The sequence below is a fragment of the Ambystoma mexicanum genome, chromosome 5p (assembly GCF_040938575.1).
Source record: "Ambystoma mexicanum isolate Mex_15411 chromosome 5p, UKY_AmexF1_1, whole genome shotgun sequence".
Lineage (NCBI taxonomy): Eukaryota > Metazoa > Chordata > Amphibia > Caudata > Ambystomatidae > Ambystoma > Ambystoma mexicanum.
In genome coordinates, this window is record NC_090930.1 from 1,223,371,351 (window position 1) to 1,223,384,874 (window position 13,524).

The window sequence follows — 13,524 nt, forward strand, 5'->3', positions numbered from 1 at the left end:
CTGGAGACATCTACGCCTCATCCTACATCTCGATCCTGGTTGGGGTCACGCACACCTTCCGGCTCGGTGAGTAACAGAATTAGCAGCCTTGAAAGATGTCGACTGAGACTACCAATGCTTTAAACCAAATTGTGCAGATGGTTACGGATCTCTGGACTGACCTGACAAATGCACAAGAAGCATTGCGCCAACGCATGGATGCAATTCAGTCTCTCGTCACTACTCCAGCAGCAGAGGCAGGCGCTGGTGCTATGGCTTCTGGGTCTGGTTTTCCAGCACCCGTTCAAGAAAGTGCTCCTATGTTGCATACAACCCAGTTCCCATTGGCTCCTCCGGAAAGGTTTTTGGGAGATCCCAAAAAATACAGGACGTTCATTAATCAGTGCAAATTGCATTTCCTATGCCGTCCTACCTCCCTTCCCACTTCCACCACCAAAGCGGCTTTTGTTCTTTCTCATTTAGGTGGTACTGCCGCAGCCTGGGCCAATCACCTGCTTGAGTCCAATAGTCATGTACTGTACAATTGCGATGCTCTTCTTTCCATGATGAGCAAGGTGTTTGATACCAGATACACTACCCAAGCCACGGATTTAGAGCTACTCAAACATCGACAAGGCAATTCTTCCTTTTTGTTTTATCTCGCCCGGTTTAACCAGCTGGCGGCGGAAACCGACTGGCCCGAGGAGAAAAAGTGGCAGTGTTCTATCAAGGACTTTTGGATGAACTTAAGGATATTTTGCCCACTATTCCCGTGGTGCCAACAGCCTTTGGGGAGTTGCTCGACTTGGTGCTATAAATCGACACCCGAAAGGCAGAAAGACGTGGAGAAAAGAAGGCCACACCCGTACAACAGGCCTCAGAAGCGGTCTCGGCACCTCTGCCTCTCCCCGAACCCATGCAAATCTGTGTTGTTAGAAGTACTTAACGCCAGCTCAACGGGAGTCTCGAGGGTCCCACAATCTGTGTATATACTGTGGTGCCTCTGACCATCTATTACCAGATTGCCTAAAAAATGCCCAAAAGAAAGGCGGGAAACGCCAAATCCCGACAGTAGACAGAGTCCCCATGTCGGGAGGTCCAAATCAGGACTCACCTTATCTTGGACCGTCTCAACTCATCCATCTTTCTGTCACATTTTCTTTAACTCCTGGACCATCCATTGAGGCCCAGGCCGTTATTGATTCAGGAGCCACGGGCAACTACATTGACCATGGTTTCGTCTCAGTAGCAGGGATCCTTTTGTTTCTCAAGAAACAACCTGAGACAGTCAATTCAGTAGACGGTTCTACCCTCGTTTCTGGAATGGTCACCCATCAGACGGTGCCCATGTTCATGTGCACCAAGGAAGGACATACCGAGACCATTACATTTGACGTTATTAAGGCTCCAGCATATAGGGTCATTCTAGGTATTCCATAGCTTTGTTTCCACAACCCTGTTATCGACTGGGTCACACACCAGATACAGTTCCCTTCTACTGTATGTAACCTCCAGTCCACGCCCTTACATGGTATTATTCAGAATACTCCTATTAATGCTCTTGCATTTTCTTCCCTGCACATCGGAGCTATTTCTACTGTCGCCTCACCATCTGTTCCAACAGACTACGCCGACTTCCTAGATGTGTTTGACAAGGGCATGGCTGAAACTGTCATGCCGCCGAGTTCCTGGTGTCTATGGAGCCGCTGGCGACGCGGAACTTAGTCCCGTCTGCCAGCGGCTTTCGGCCACGCCCCCTGTTTCCTGGGTTCACTTTCCTTCTGTCCCCATTTGTTGGGCGCTCCGCGGCCCGGTGTTTTATCCAGCCACTTCCGGGTCACGGATGCGTCGCAACGCTTCCGGTTTCGTCCGTTAGCCCTCAGTTGCTTGCTACCTGTTGCTCTCTTCCTGGGTTACTCGCCTTTTCCGCCGGTCGGGTCCTCGCGCCCAGTCCGGCTCCCCCCGCTGTTCTTCCTTCGTCCTTCCGCTGGTTCTGTCTGCCTTTCTCTCGCTCCCTTGGCTTTGTTTCACTTGCCCGCCTCCTCTGCCCTCCTTCCAACTTGCTTACCCTCCCTCCTTCCCATCTTCACTTACCGCCTTCCTTCCTCTTGTCTGTTCCGCTTGCTCCGTCCTTCAGTTTCCTACTTCCTCTCGCTCTGCTCCGTACCTTCCGTGTACCAGTTCCCTGCCTTGTTCATTGGACTTGCTCTCACCTATCTCCCGGATTGTTTTGCTGTGACCTTCTGTTTACCAGACTCTGGCCTGTTCCCCTGGACTGCCTTTGCTTACTGTTTTAATACTTCCACTTCTAGCCTCGTGTACCAGATCCTCGGACTGCTTACTGGACTGCCTGTGTCTTGGGGGGGTTCACTCCCACGTGTTGCCTCCAGACACTTTCCACCAGCACTCACCCTTAACGGATTCATGGTTCCACTCCTCCAAGGCACCAGACGATAACACAGGGATTTTTTGTGCGTAAGGGCTTTTTCCCCTCCTGGTCGATCCTGGGGGAGGGGCCCCCTGGTCTCCCTTCTTGGGGGTCACTGTGGCTTCCTCCCGGGGTCGTCCCTATCTACATAAAAAAAATCTGCGATCACGAAGAAAGGAAAAGAAGGGTTCTTGGAAGGAAGAAGAAGGTGAGGAGTCGGGGGAGGGGGAGATCTCAGAATCTACACTGTCGGACGAAGATATCACCGACCCCAGTGACAGTTTGCGACGCCTAAAAGAGATGGCCACCCCACAGCAGGTACAAGAACTTGTAGCCACTGTACAAAGTCTAAATTTGGAGATGCAGAACCTTAAGACAGCTAACGCCACCCTACAACAGCGTCTGACGGACAGGGAAAGACCTTTAACCGATTTACCTCCACTTCCCCTAGTATCAGGGAAGTTCGATGGTTCCCCTAAAAAGGTTAAGGAGTTCCTGGACGCATGCAATCTTCATTTTTCCTTTCGCCCTCAGACCTTTGCCTCAGACCACGCCAAGGTGGGGTTTATGATCACCCACATGACCGGGAATGCCCTGGCTTGGGCTACCCCTCTAGTAAACCAGTCAGACCCGGGTTTACAGAACTACAATGCCTTTAAGGCTCTGATTCAACAAACCTTTCTGCGAACAGAGAGTACCTACTTGGCCTCGGAGGACCTCCTTGACATCCGTCAGGGGAATTCTGATCTACTGACATACATCACCGCTTTCAAACAGGTGGCAGCTGAGGCAGGTTGGCAGGAACAGGCTCAGTATGCCATATTTCGGCGAGGTTTAAGGGAGGAATTGAAGGACGAACTAGCCCGGATAGAAAGACCGGTGTCTTTTGCTGAACTCCTGACAGCTGCCCTCCGAATTGACTTCAGAATGACGGAAAGACGTCAAGAAAAGAAGAAGACCAGGTTAAGTGTACCCCCTCTCTTGGAGACTCACTCACCTGCGTCAGTACCCTTCCAACGGACCGCTAAGGAAGAACCTATGCAGATCGGAACCACCAGAGCCCAGCTCACACCTGAAGAAAGGAAACGGCTCAGGGAGGGTTCCCTGTGTATGTACTGCGGGTCTTCCTCACATCTATTTAGAGATTGTCCGGAGGTACCGGCCAGAAGGTCGGGAAACGCTCGCCCTCGGTAAACATTGGGAGGCATTACCGAGGGGCTGCTCTTAGTCCCTACGCGCCTCTTTCGGTATCCTCTACTGAAACGTCTCAGGACTCCCGGTTGATGGTGCTCACAGTTTCTCTCAGAGTGGGCCCCAAGGAAGTAACCACTTTAGCCCTACTCAACTGTGGAGCAGCAGAGAACTTCATGGATACCCATTGGGCAGAACGACATGGAGTGAAAAGGATAGCCAAACGAGAAGATCAAAAGGTGGAAGGAGTTGATGGCGAACCTTTGAGCTCGGGTTTGATCACTCACACCACAGAAGCACTTACTTTGTCCATCCAACAACATATCGAAAGTATCACATTCGATATCATCAGGGCTGCTCATGTCCCATTAATCCTGGGTATCTGTTGGCTACGCAGACACAACCCCAGTATTGACTGGTCTAGAAACTTACTTAGTTTTCAGTCCTCACTATGCAAATCGGAATGCTTGCCAGAACCAAGATTCGAGACCGTTAAGACCACAAATAGCAGCGAGGTCAGAATAGTACACTGTCTCCCACTCTACCTGAAGGAGTTCAACGAGGTGGCAACTGAAAAGATACCCGCTGAGCTCCCTCCGCACCGGCCTGAAGACTGTTTCATTGATCTCACCTCAGGTGCACTGGTACCCTTCGGTAGGATGTTTCCACTGTCTTTGGAAGAAAAACAATACCTCTGAACATATTTGGACAGCAACATGGAAAACGGGCTCATAAGGCCTTCAAAGTCCCCTGCAGGGGCATCCTTGTTCTTCATCTCTAAAAAGGATTCAAAGGAGTTGAGGCCATGTATAGATTATCGCGGACTAAACAAGGTTACCATAAAAGACTGGTATCCTATGCCATTGATCACCGATATCCTACAAGCTGTACAGGGTGCTACCATCTTCACCAAACTCAACCTGAGGAATGCTTATCACCTACTCCGGGTGCAGAAAGGAGACAAATGGAAGACAGCATTCCGGACTCCATTCGGACTTTTCGAATACCAGGTAATGCCGTTCGGGTTGGTAAACGCCCCGTCGGTATTCCAACGGTTTATGGACAGACTATTCTCCGATCTCCTGTGCCAAACCACATTGGTATACTTAGATGACATTCTGATCTACTCTCGCACTCCTGAAGACCATGTGGAACATGTCAGGGAAGTATTCAGAAGGCTCCAGAGAAATCATTTGTCTGTTAAACTCGCCAAATGTGTTTTTTCAGCCTCCTCCATTCCTTATCTAGGATACATTCTGTCCGACCACGGTATCTCCATGGATCCTAACAAAGTGTCTTCCATCATTGATTGGCCTTCACCCACCTCAGTCAAAGAGATACAGAAATTCCTGGGATTAGCAAACTTCTACCGGAGATTTATCCCTAATTTCTCTCAAAATATACTACCCATCACCTCTCTTTTAAAGAAGTCTGCAACTCCATTCAAATGGTCAGCAGAGGCGGAAGACAGTTTTGGGAATCTTAAGGAAGCCTTCTGTTCTGCACCCACCCTACAACAACCAAACCAACATCTACCCTTCATCCTAGAGACGGACGCTTCATCAGCCGCAATAGGGGCTGTGCTTCTTCAAGAAATCCAGGGTACAGAACATCCGGTGGCTTATTTCTCAAAGACCCTAAACACCAGTCAAAGGAACTACTCGGTCATAGAGCGAGAGCTACTAGCCATGAAAGCGGCCTGTGTAGAATGGCGCCATCTGCTTCAAGGAGGAAGGTTCCCGTTCACCATTCGGACTGATCATAAGAACTTGCAGGTTCTCAAACAGTTTAAGTGCTACAACACTGGACAGGCCCGATGGGCTCACTTCTTCGCTCAATTCGAATTCCACATAACCTACATCCCCGGCAAGATGAATGTTGTAGCCGATTCTCTTTCCCGCCGGTGTGATTACCTGCCAGAGACAGATACGCCTCTTGAACGGATGTTTCCCCAGTCCAGAACTATCGGAATTATTTCTAAATTCCTTAAGCAGGTACAGGAGGACTCTGGAGGTCGCTTTGAAGTGGAAAGACATTCTAAGGATCTGGCCTATGAAATCAGGAACGGCCTTTACCTTGTCAGAGGAAAACTCTATCTACCCACACCGGCTTTCCGCAAGACGGCACTTGCCTGGTGTCATGACTCCAAACCTGCAGGACACAGGGGAGTGGCTGGCACTCTCGAATACCTTCAAAGACATTTCTACTGGCCTACGATGAGAAGGGATGTAGATCGGTACGTTCAGTCATGTATCGTCTGTCTGCGGAGTAAGTCATCCCGTCAACGACCAATTGGTCTACTGGAACCAAGTGCTGTACCTAAGGGTCCTTGGAGCACGATCTCTACAGATTTTATAGTGGATTTGCCCCCGCGTCAAGGATGCACCTTGTCATGGTGGTAGTGGATTCATTTACCAAATTGGCTCACTTCTCCCCATTGCCTGGTGTTCCCACTGCAACCAAGATGGTGGAAGTGTTTCTCCAAGACATATTCCGGTTACACGGTATGCCTAACAAGATAATTTCAGACCGGGGTAGTCAGTACACCTCCCGGTTCTGGAAGGCACTGTGTGTCAGACTAGGTATCGAAAGAGCTCTCACCTCTGGATTCCATCCGCAATCCAATGGGCAAACTGAACACCTGAACGGAACCCTGGAACAGTACTTAAGGTGCTTCATCAACTCCCAACAGGACAACTGGTGCACGCTACTCCCTCTAGCTGAATTCTCCCACAATAACTCCACACATACCGCTCTGGGGTTTAGTCCTTCTTTTGGTACTTATGGTTTTCACCCTTGCTCCATTCTTCCTGTCTGGGGCCTCTCTACTAGCGTACCATCGGTAGATTCTTCCCTCTCCCTCCTTAGAGAGACACACAAGAAGGTAGAGGAAGGCCTTAAGTCAGCCCAAGCTCAATATTGCATTCAAGCCAACAAACACTGTAGACCTGTACCAGGATGGGATGTGGGTACCAGGGTCATGCTCTCTACTAGATATTTAACTCGTTGGGTACATCCCTCCAAGCTATCTCCCAAGTATCTAGGGCCATACAAGATCATACAGAAGATCAACCCTGTGGCTTTTCGCTTGAAATTACCCAACAACCTCAAAAGGGTCCACCGAATTTTCCATGCCTCTCAACTCAAGTCATTTCATGCTGACACTTGGGCACATAAGGTTAGACAGGCCCCGATTCCTCAGGGTTCTACTCGGGTGGAATATGAGGTCGCCCAACTCTGTGACTCCAGGTACCATAGAGGCAGGCTGGAATATTTGGTTAAATGGAAGGGCTACCCTTCATCGGAAAACTCTTGGGAACCCATCACACACATTAATGCTCCTGTCTTACTTCGCAAGTACCACTTCTTTCATCCAGGGAAACCAGGGGGAGGATCTTATAGGAGGGGGCATACTGTCATGCCGCCGAGTTCCTGGCGTCTATGGAGCCGCTGGCGACGCGGAACTTAGTCCCGTCCGCCAGCGGCTTTCGGCCACGCCCCCTGTTTCCTGGGTTCACTTTCCTTCTGTTCCCATTGGTTGGGCGCTCCGCGGCTCAGTGTTTTAACCAGCCACTTCCGGGTCACGGATGCGTCGCAACGCTTCTGGTTTCGTCCGTTAGCCCTGAGTTGCTTGCTACCTGTTGCTCTCTTACTGGGTTACTCGCCTTTTCCGCCGGTCGGGTCCTCGCGCCCAGTCCGGCTCCCCCCGCTGTTCTTCCTTTGTCCTTCCGCTGGTTCTGTCTGCCTTTCTCTCGCTCCCTTGGCTTTGTTTCACTCGCCCGCCTCCTCTGCCCTCCTTCCAACTTGCTTACCCTCCCTCCTTCCCATCTTCACTTACCGCCTTCCTTCCTCTTGTCTGTTTCGCTTGCTCCGTCCTTCTGTTTCCTACTTCCTCTCGCTCTGCTCCGTACCTTCCGTGTACCAGTTCCCTGCCTTGTTCATTGGACTTGCTCTCGCCTACCTCCCGGATTGTTTTGCTGTGACCTTCCGTATACCAGACTCCGGCCTGTTCCCCAGGACTGCCTTTGCTTACCGTTTTGTTACTTCCACTTCTAGCTTCGTGTACCAGATCCTCGGACCGCTTACTGGACTGCCTGTGTCTTGGGGGGGGTTCACTCCCACGTGTTGCCTCCAGACACTTTCCACCAGCTCTCATCCTTCAAGGATTCCTGGTTCCACTCCTCCAAGGCACCCGACGATAACACTAGGGTTTTTTGTGCCTAAGGGCTTTTTCCCCTCCTGTTCGATCCCGGGGGAGGGGCCCCCTGGTCTCCCTTCTTGGGGGGCACGGTGGCTTCCTCCCAGGGTCGTCCCTATCTACATAAAAAAAAGGTGCGATCACGAAGAAAGGAAAAGAAGGGTTCTTGGAAGGAAGAAGAAAGTGAGGAGTCGGGGGAGGGGGAGATCTCAGAATCTACACTGTCGGACGAAGATATCACCGACCCCGGTGACAGAAACCCTACCACCCCATAGGATCTACGACTGCCCCATAGACTTAATGCCCGGGGCAAAGATTCCTGTGGGAAGGGTGTATTCTCTTACCCTGAAGGAGGACGCTGTGCTAAAGGAATACCTCCATAAAGCACTTGCTATGGGGTTTATTAGACCGTCCAAATCACCGGCGGCCTCCCCTCTCTTCTTTGTGCCAAAAAAAGAAGGCGATCTTCGTCCCTGCAGAGCCTTGAATGCAGTTACCATAAGGAATCAACATCCGCTTCCACTGATTTCTGTTCTTCTCGATCAATTGGGGTCTTCACGGATTTTCACTAAGTTGGACCTCAGAGGGGCATACAATCTGGTGTGCATGAGAGAGGGGGACGAGTGGAAGACTGCATTCAAGACACAATATGGGTTGTACAAATACTTGGTGATGCCCTTTGCGCTTTGTAATGCCGCGGCTACTTTTCAGGCTTTCATGAATGACGTGTTTCATGACATCTCAGATCAGTATGTCGTCATATACTTAGATGACATATTGATTTATTCACACACCCTTACTGAACACATTCAACATATAAAAACTGTACTCCAATGTCTAAGGGAGAATCACCTATTTGTGAAAGCTGAAAAATGCATATTCCACGCTTCTGAGGTGGAATTCCTGGATTACGATCTCACCAACCAAGGGGTGCGTATGAGCAAATCTAAAGTGAAGGCCATACTTGAATGGCCAGCACCCAAGACAGTTAAATCCCTCCAATCTTTCTTGGGTTTCGCCAACTTTTATAGACGGTTTATTCATGGATTCTCTGCTCTTTCAGCGCCTCTTACTTCACTAACCAGTGTTAAAACGCCCTACAATTGGTCACCTGCAGCACAACAGGCTTTCGACCAATTAAAATCTGCCTTTGTCTCTGCACCTGTCCTTAAACACCATGATCCTGATCTTGCTTTCTATGTGGAAGCTGACGCCTCAGGGACCCCTATTGGAGCAGTCTTGTCCCAAGAATGTCCACATACTGGGGAAATGCACCCCGTAGCCTTCTATTCTCGCAAATGAACAGCATACGAAAAGAACTACTCCATCACGGAACGGGAACTGCTGGCGATCAGGGATGCCTTCGCTGAGTGGCGACATCATTTGCTTGGAGCATGTCATCCTGTCACTGTGTATTCTGATCACAGAAGTCTCTTGGCTTTCAAATCCATGAAGTGTCTCACGGCTAGACAGGCAAGATGGCATTTGTTCTTTTCGCAATACCAATTCCATATAACCTATCGTCCTGCCAGGGCTCAGGTATCAGCGGACACGCTTTCACATCTTCATTTGGAGGGTGACCCGTCCAAGACGGAGCCTCCTATGCTTCTCCCAAACAAGGTTGTTTGCGGATGTGTGGTACAGCCCTCCTTGCGTACTACCATTGAGCAATGGGCAATTGAACATCCAAAAGAGGTCCAGGAACTCAATAAGGACCAGTCTCAAGGTCTACCCATCATTCAAGGGCGTATTTTCATACCTCCTGGTCAGGCTCGTTTATTGGCGCTCCAATGGGCAGATGATTCTGTGGATGCCACACATCCGGGTCAAAAGAAAACACTGGAATCTCTACGGCGATGGTCTTGGTGGTCTAACCTCGCTACCTGTGCTATATGTACCCAGTGTATATCCGCCAGGTCCAGACCAGTGGGCTTATTGCAGCCTTTACCGGTTACTCATAAACCCTGGCATATGGTATCGATGGACTTTATTGTGGAATTGCCAGAAGTACGGGGACATGATACCATATGGGTAGTTGTGGATTACTTCACAAAATATGCCATTTTTCTACCTTGTTCGGGGTTGCCTTCCGCTTCCGGTTTGGCCAGACTGTTTATGGCTAATGTCTTCAGATATTTTGGTCTCCCTTCCATCATTGTGTCTGATCGGGTTACACAATTCACGTCAAGATTCTGGAGGGCGCTTACTACCTCTTTGGGAATCGATGACAGGTATTCTTCATCCTATCACCCTCAAACAGACGGCCAAAGTGAAAGACTTAACTCCACTATTGAACAGTATTTGCGCTGCCTTTGTCTTCAGTTCCAACAGACCTGGTACACAGCCCTGCCTCAAGCAGAATTCGCATATAACAATTCCTTGCACACTTCCACGGGGGTATCCCCCTTTTTTGTACTATACGGTTTACACCCGAGGTCTTTACCATTGACTCTTCCCTTACCTGAGGCCTCTCCTGCTGCATTGGCATGTGTAAGAGACCTAGACCAAGTACATCGGGATGTACAGAGCCATCTACTCCGGGCTCAGGAGCATGCTAAAAGGACAGCGGACGCTCCCCGGATGCCGGCACCGGACTATCGGACTGGTATGAAGGTTTGGTTGTCCTCCCGCAACCTGCGTATTGCGGGTAAGTGTTCCTTGCTGCCTCGCTTTGTTGGTCCTTTCCGCGTTTCCTCTGTGATCAATCCTGTCGCGGTTAAATTGGATCTCCCAACGAACTGGCGTATTCCCCCCTTGTTTCATGTCTCGCTACTAAAGCCACTCGTTCCGTCCACTCGGATGCCTGTACGCCCTGCGCCCATCATGGTGGATGGGGAGGAGGAGTATGAGGTCTCCCGCATCCTTGACTGTAGGATCTCTAGGGGTTCTGCTCTTTATTTAGTGGAATGGAAGGGGTTTGGACACGAGGATCGTACTTGGGAACCTTTATCCAATCTGCATTGCCCCGATCTCCTTCGGGAATTCCATGCCGCCCGGGGGTTGCCAACGCTTTTGGAGGCGGATGCTTTTACACTGTGGCAGCAAAGGGCTTTCTTACGAAGAACTTCCCGACCATGGAATCCGCTTTGGCATTGTTCCAAGTTGCCTTGGAAACTGTTCAGGTCACATAAACGTGCTAGTCAGCTGATCTGACGTGCTTTGCTTACACGGAAGCCATGCCCCCTTGTTTCTTAAAGCCTTCAGCCGCGGGAACTTCGTTGCTGCTAATTGTACATTACTACATGCCTTTTCGTAGCCTGCCTACGGCACTGTTTGCCTTCCTCAGATTACCCTTCATGAACCTTATTGACTTTGAACTCTCGTTACCAGACCTTGGCTTTGTACTCTGTTTCTGCTTATCTGGATTACCCTACGGACTTGTTGCCAGAGCCTTTTCTATTCACGTGCAGTTTTCCTTTACTGCCGTAAAACCGCAGGAGCCTCCTCGCTCAACCTTCAGTTCTACTGGCTCTGCAGCGCTTCACTTCCGCTCAAAACTGGACTCCAGCTCTCATACAACTTACACTTGCACAAGCGCCTCCGCTTTCCATCTGAGTTCCGGCTCTATGATTAAGACCTGCTGAGATCTGCTTCAGAGCGATGCGTGGGAATTTTGCTAATAGCGTAAGTGGTCTCCTGGTTGGTTCTTTTCTTCCTGTTCTATCTGAATCATCTATTTGGAAGTATAAGTCCCATCCTACCGGTTCTGCACATCAAGGATTGCCTTTGCTCCAACTACCTGATTAACTGTGTTCGTATCCTGGGAGACTGTTTGTCTTTTCTACTGAAGTGCATTTACGAACGCTTTCCAGGACATGCACCAACCCGGCCCTAGTGCATCCCTCGTGCCGTTCGGGTTGTCCTCCCTATACTAACCTTCCCACTTTATTATTTTATCCTGTCGTTGTCATCCACCATTTGTATTGTGTGTTCCTTATTGAAACTGGTACAGGATTCCCTCTCAGATCTACTCGCATACACTACCTCAGGTACCAGCAGTTCTATTGTGTTAAATAGAAATAATTAAAAACACAAGTTAGGCATAATACTCAAACCTTTCTGTATCTCTTGCTGCATTGATCTAGCGGTGCGCTCAATCCCGCTCTTTTGCATTATAGAATGCTCTGTCTGTTCTTACATAAATAGCAGAGTGGTACATCGTGAAAAAAAGCCCCTCTCTAAGAGGAAGCCTGATTCTTTGAAATCGGGGGACCTCGGTTTCTGGAGACGTCTACGGCTCATCCTACATCTCGATCCAGGTTGGGGTCACGCACACCTTCCGGCTCGGTGAGTAACACCAACACTGCCAAACACTTTTTTACTTTTTACAAACCTGCTGTTTTATTCAGAAATACAGCCTTTCTTTTCTCAATTCCAATTGTCAACTTAAACAGAGCAAAGTCCTGTTTGCCTTCCAAGTCCTGTCCAATTCTTACATTTTGATATTACTGTATGTTACTCTCTATAAAACTGATTCCCAGTCATGTAAAATATTCACAATGCAAGGCTGCATTAAATATTCATTTTCCTATAAACGGTTATGCATTTCATCCCAGACTGAACTGTTTCTCCATTTAACAAAAGATTGAAGGATTCTTCCATGTAACTGAAAATATGTATTTGTGTGCCTGTCTTTTACTTTGGACATAGGTTCTTGTTATAGGTGGGCACACACATGTTTGTTTTCAAAATAGCCCTTTTCTTTCTTTGTATAACTTTCTTCAGTATAGATTTCCACTTAAAACATCTCAAAGAAGCTTGAGATTCATTCTAAAAGGAAACCTGGTATGATTTGCAAGTATGAAGTTGAACTATATGACCTTTCTGAAAGATAACCAAGACAGAACAGCTGGGAAGTATCCCAAGGAATTGTTTGTGTTGAAACTGTCGAAAGACTTGGAAGCTTGTGGAAGGGATCCCCTTGTTTGTACTATGAATGTTTTGAACCTTGGGGAAGGTAAACCTTTGACCAAGAGCTGGATGAATCTCAACACATTTACTTTAACATTTATCAGTTGGAAGCTGACATCCCTAAACATGTTATACAAATAGATGTGAGGGAAAGTATAGGATTTGGACACAGACATACATTTGCTTTGGACTTCCTGACACAGACTATTCTTAGTTGTATCTATGTATGGAACTCCCACCTTAGCTTAGGAAAAGTTATGCCTTTTTCCAACCTTCTTTATTTGAAATAAAAGTTTGAGCCCAAACTTGTTGTGCATTGGCTGTGTCTAATTCATGATGCCTTCACAAATGGTGTCAGTAGTGGGATGTGGCTCAACCTATACAAGTTGTGGAATCATAACATTTGGGAAATTAAGTCCCAAAGTGTTAGTTCCCTCAGTAGCAACAGAAGGCTCTATAGGGTTTGATATCTGCAGCAATAGAGAACAAAAAATCCCCCAGGTGAAAGAAGACACATTAGATTGACTCGCAAGTCGGGGTTAGCATGGCGCTTTGGGATTTGATGTGTTAGCTTGGGTCATAGATCCAGACTTCAGGGGAGATATAAAGGTGTTACTACAGAACCATGGGAAAGATCCCTTCCAGATCTGGCAGGGGGATACAATTATAAAAGGCGGTACTTGAAAGAGCAATGTTTCCAGGGTTAAAGGAAGAGGCTGAGAATGAAGTAAAAGATTGAGGTACACAAGGCTTCATGGAGGATGATGAACCACCCGACAGCCCACAAAATACTGAGCCCAGAGAGGTCAGTGAAGAA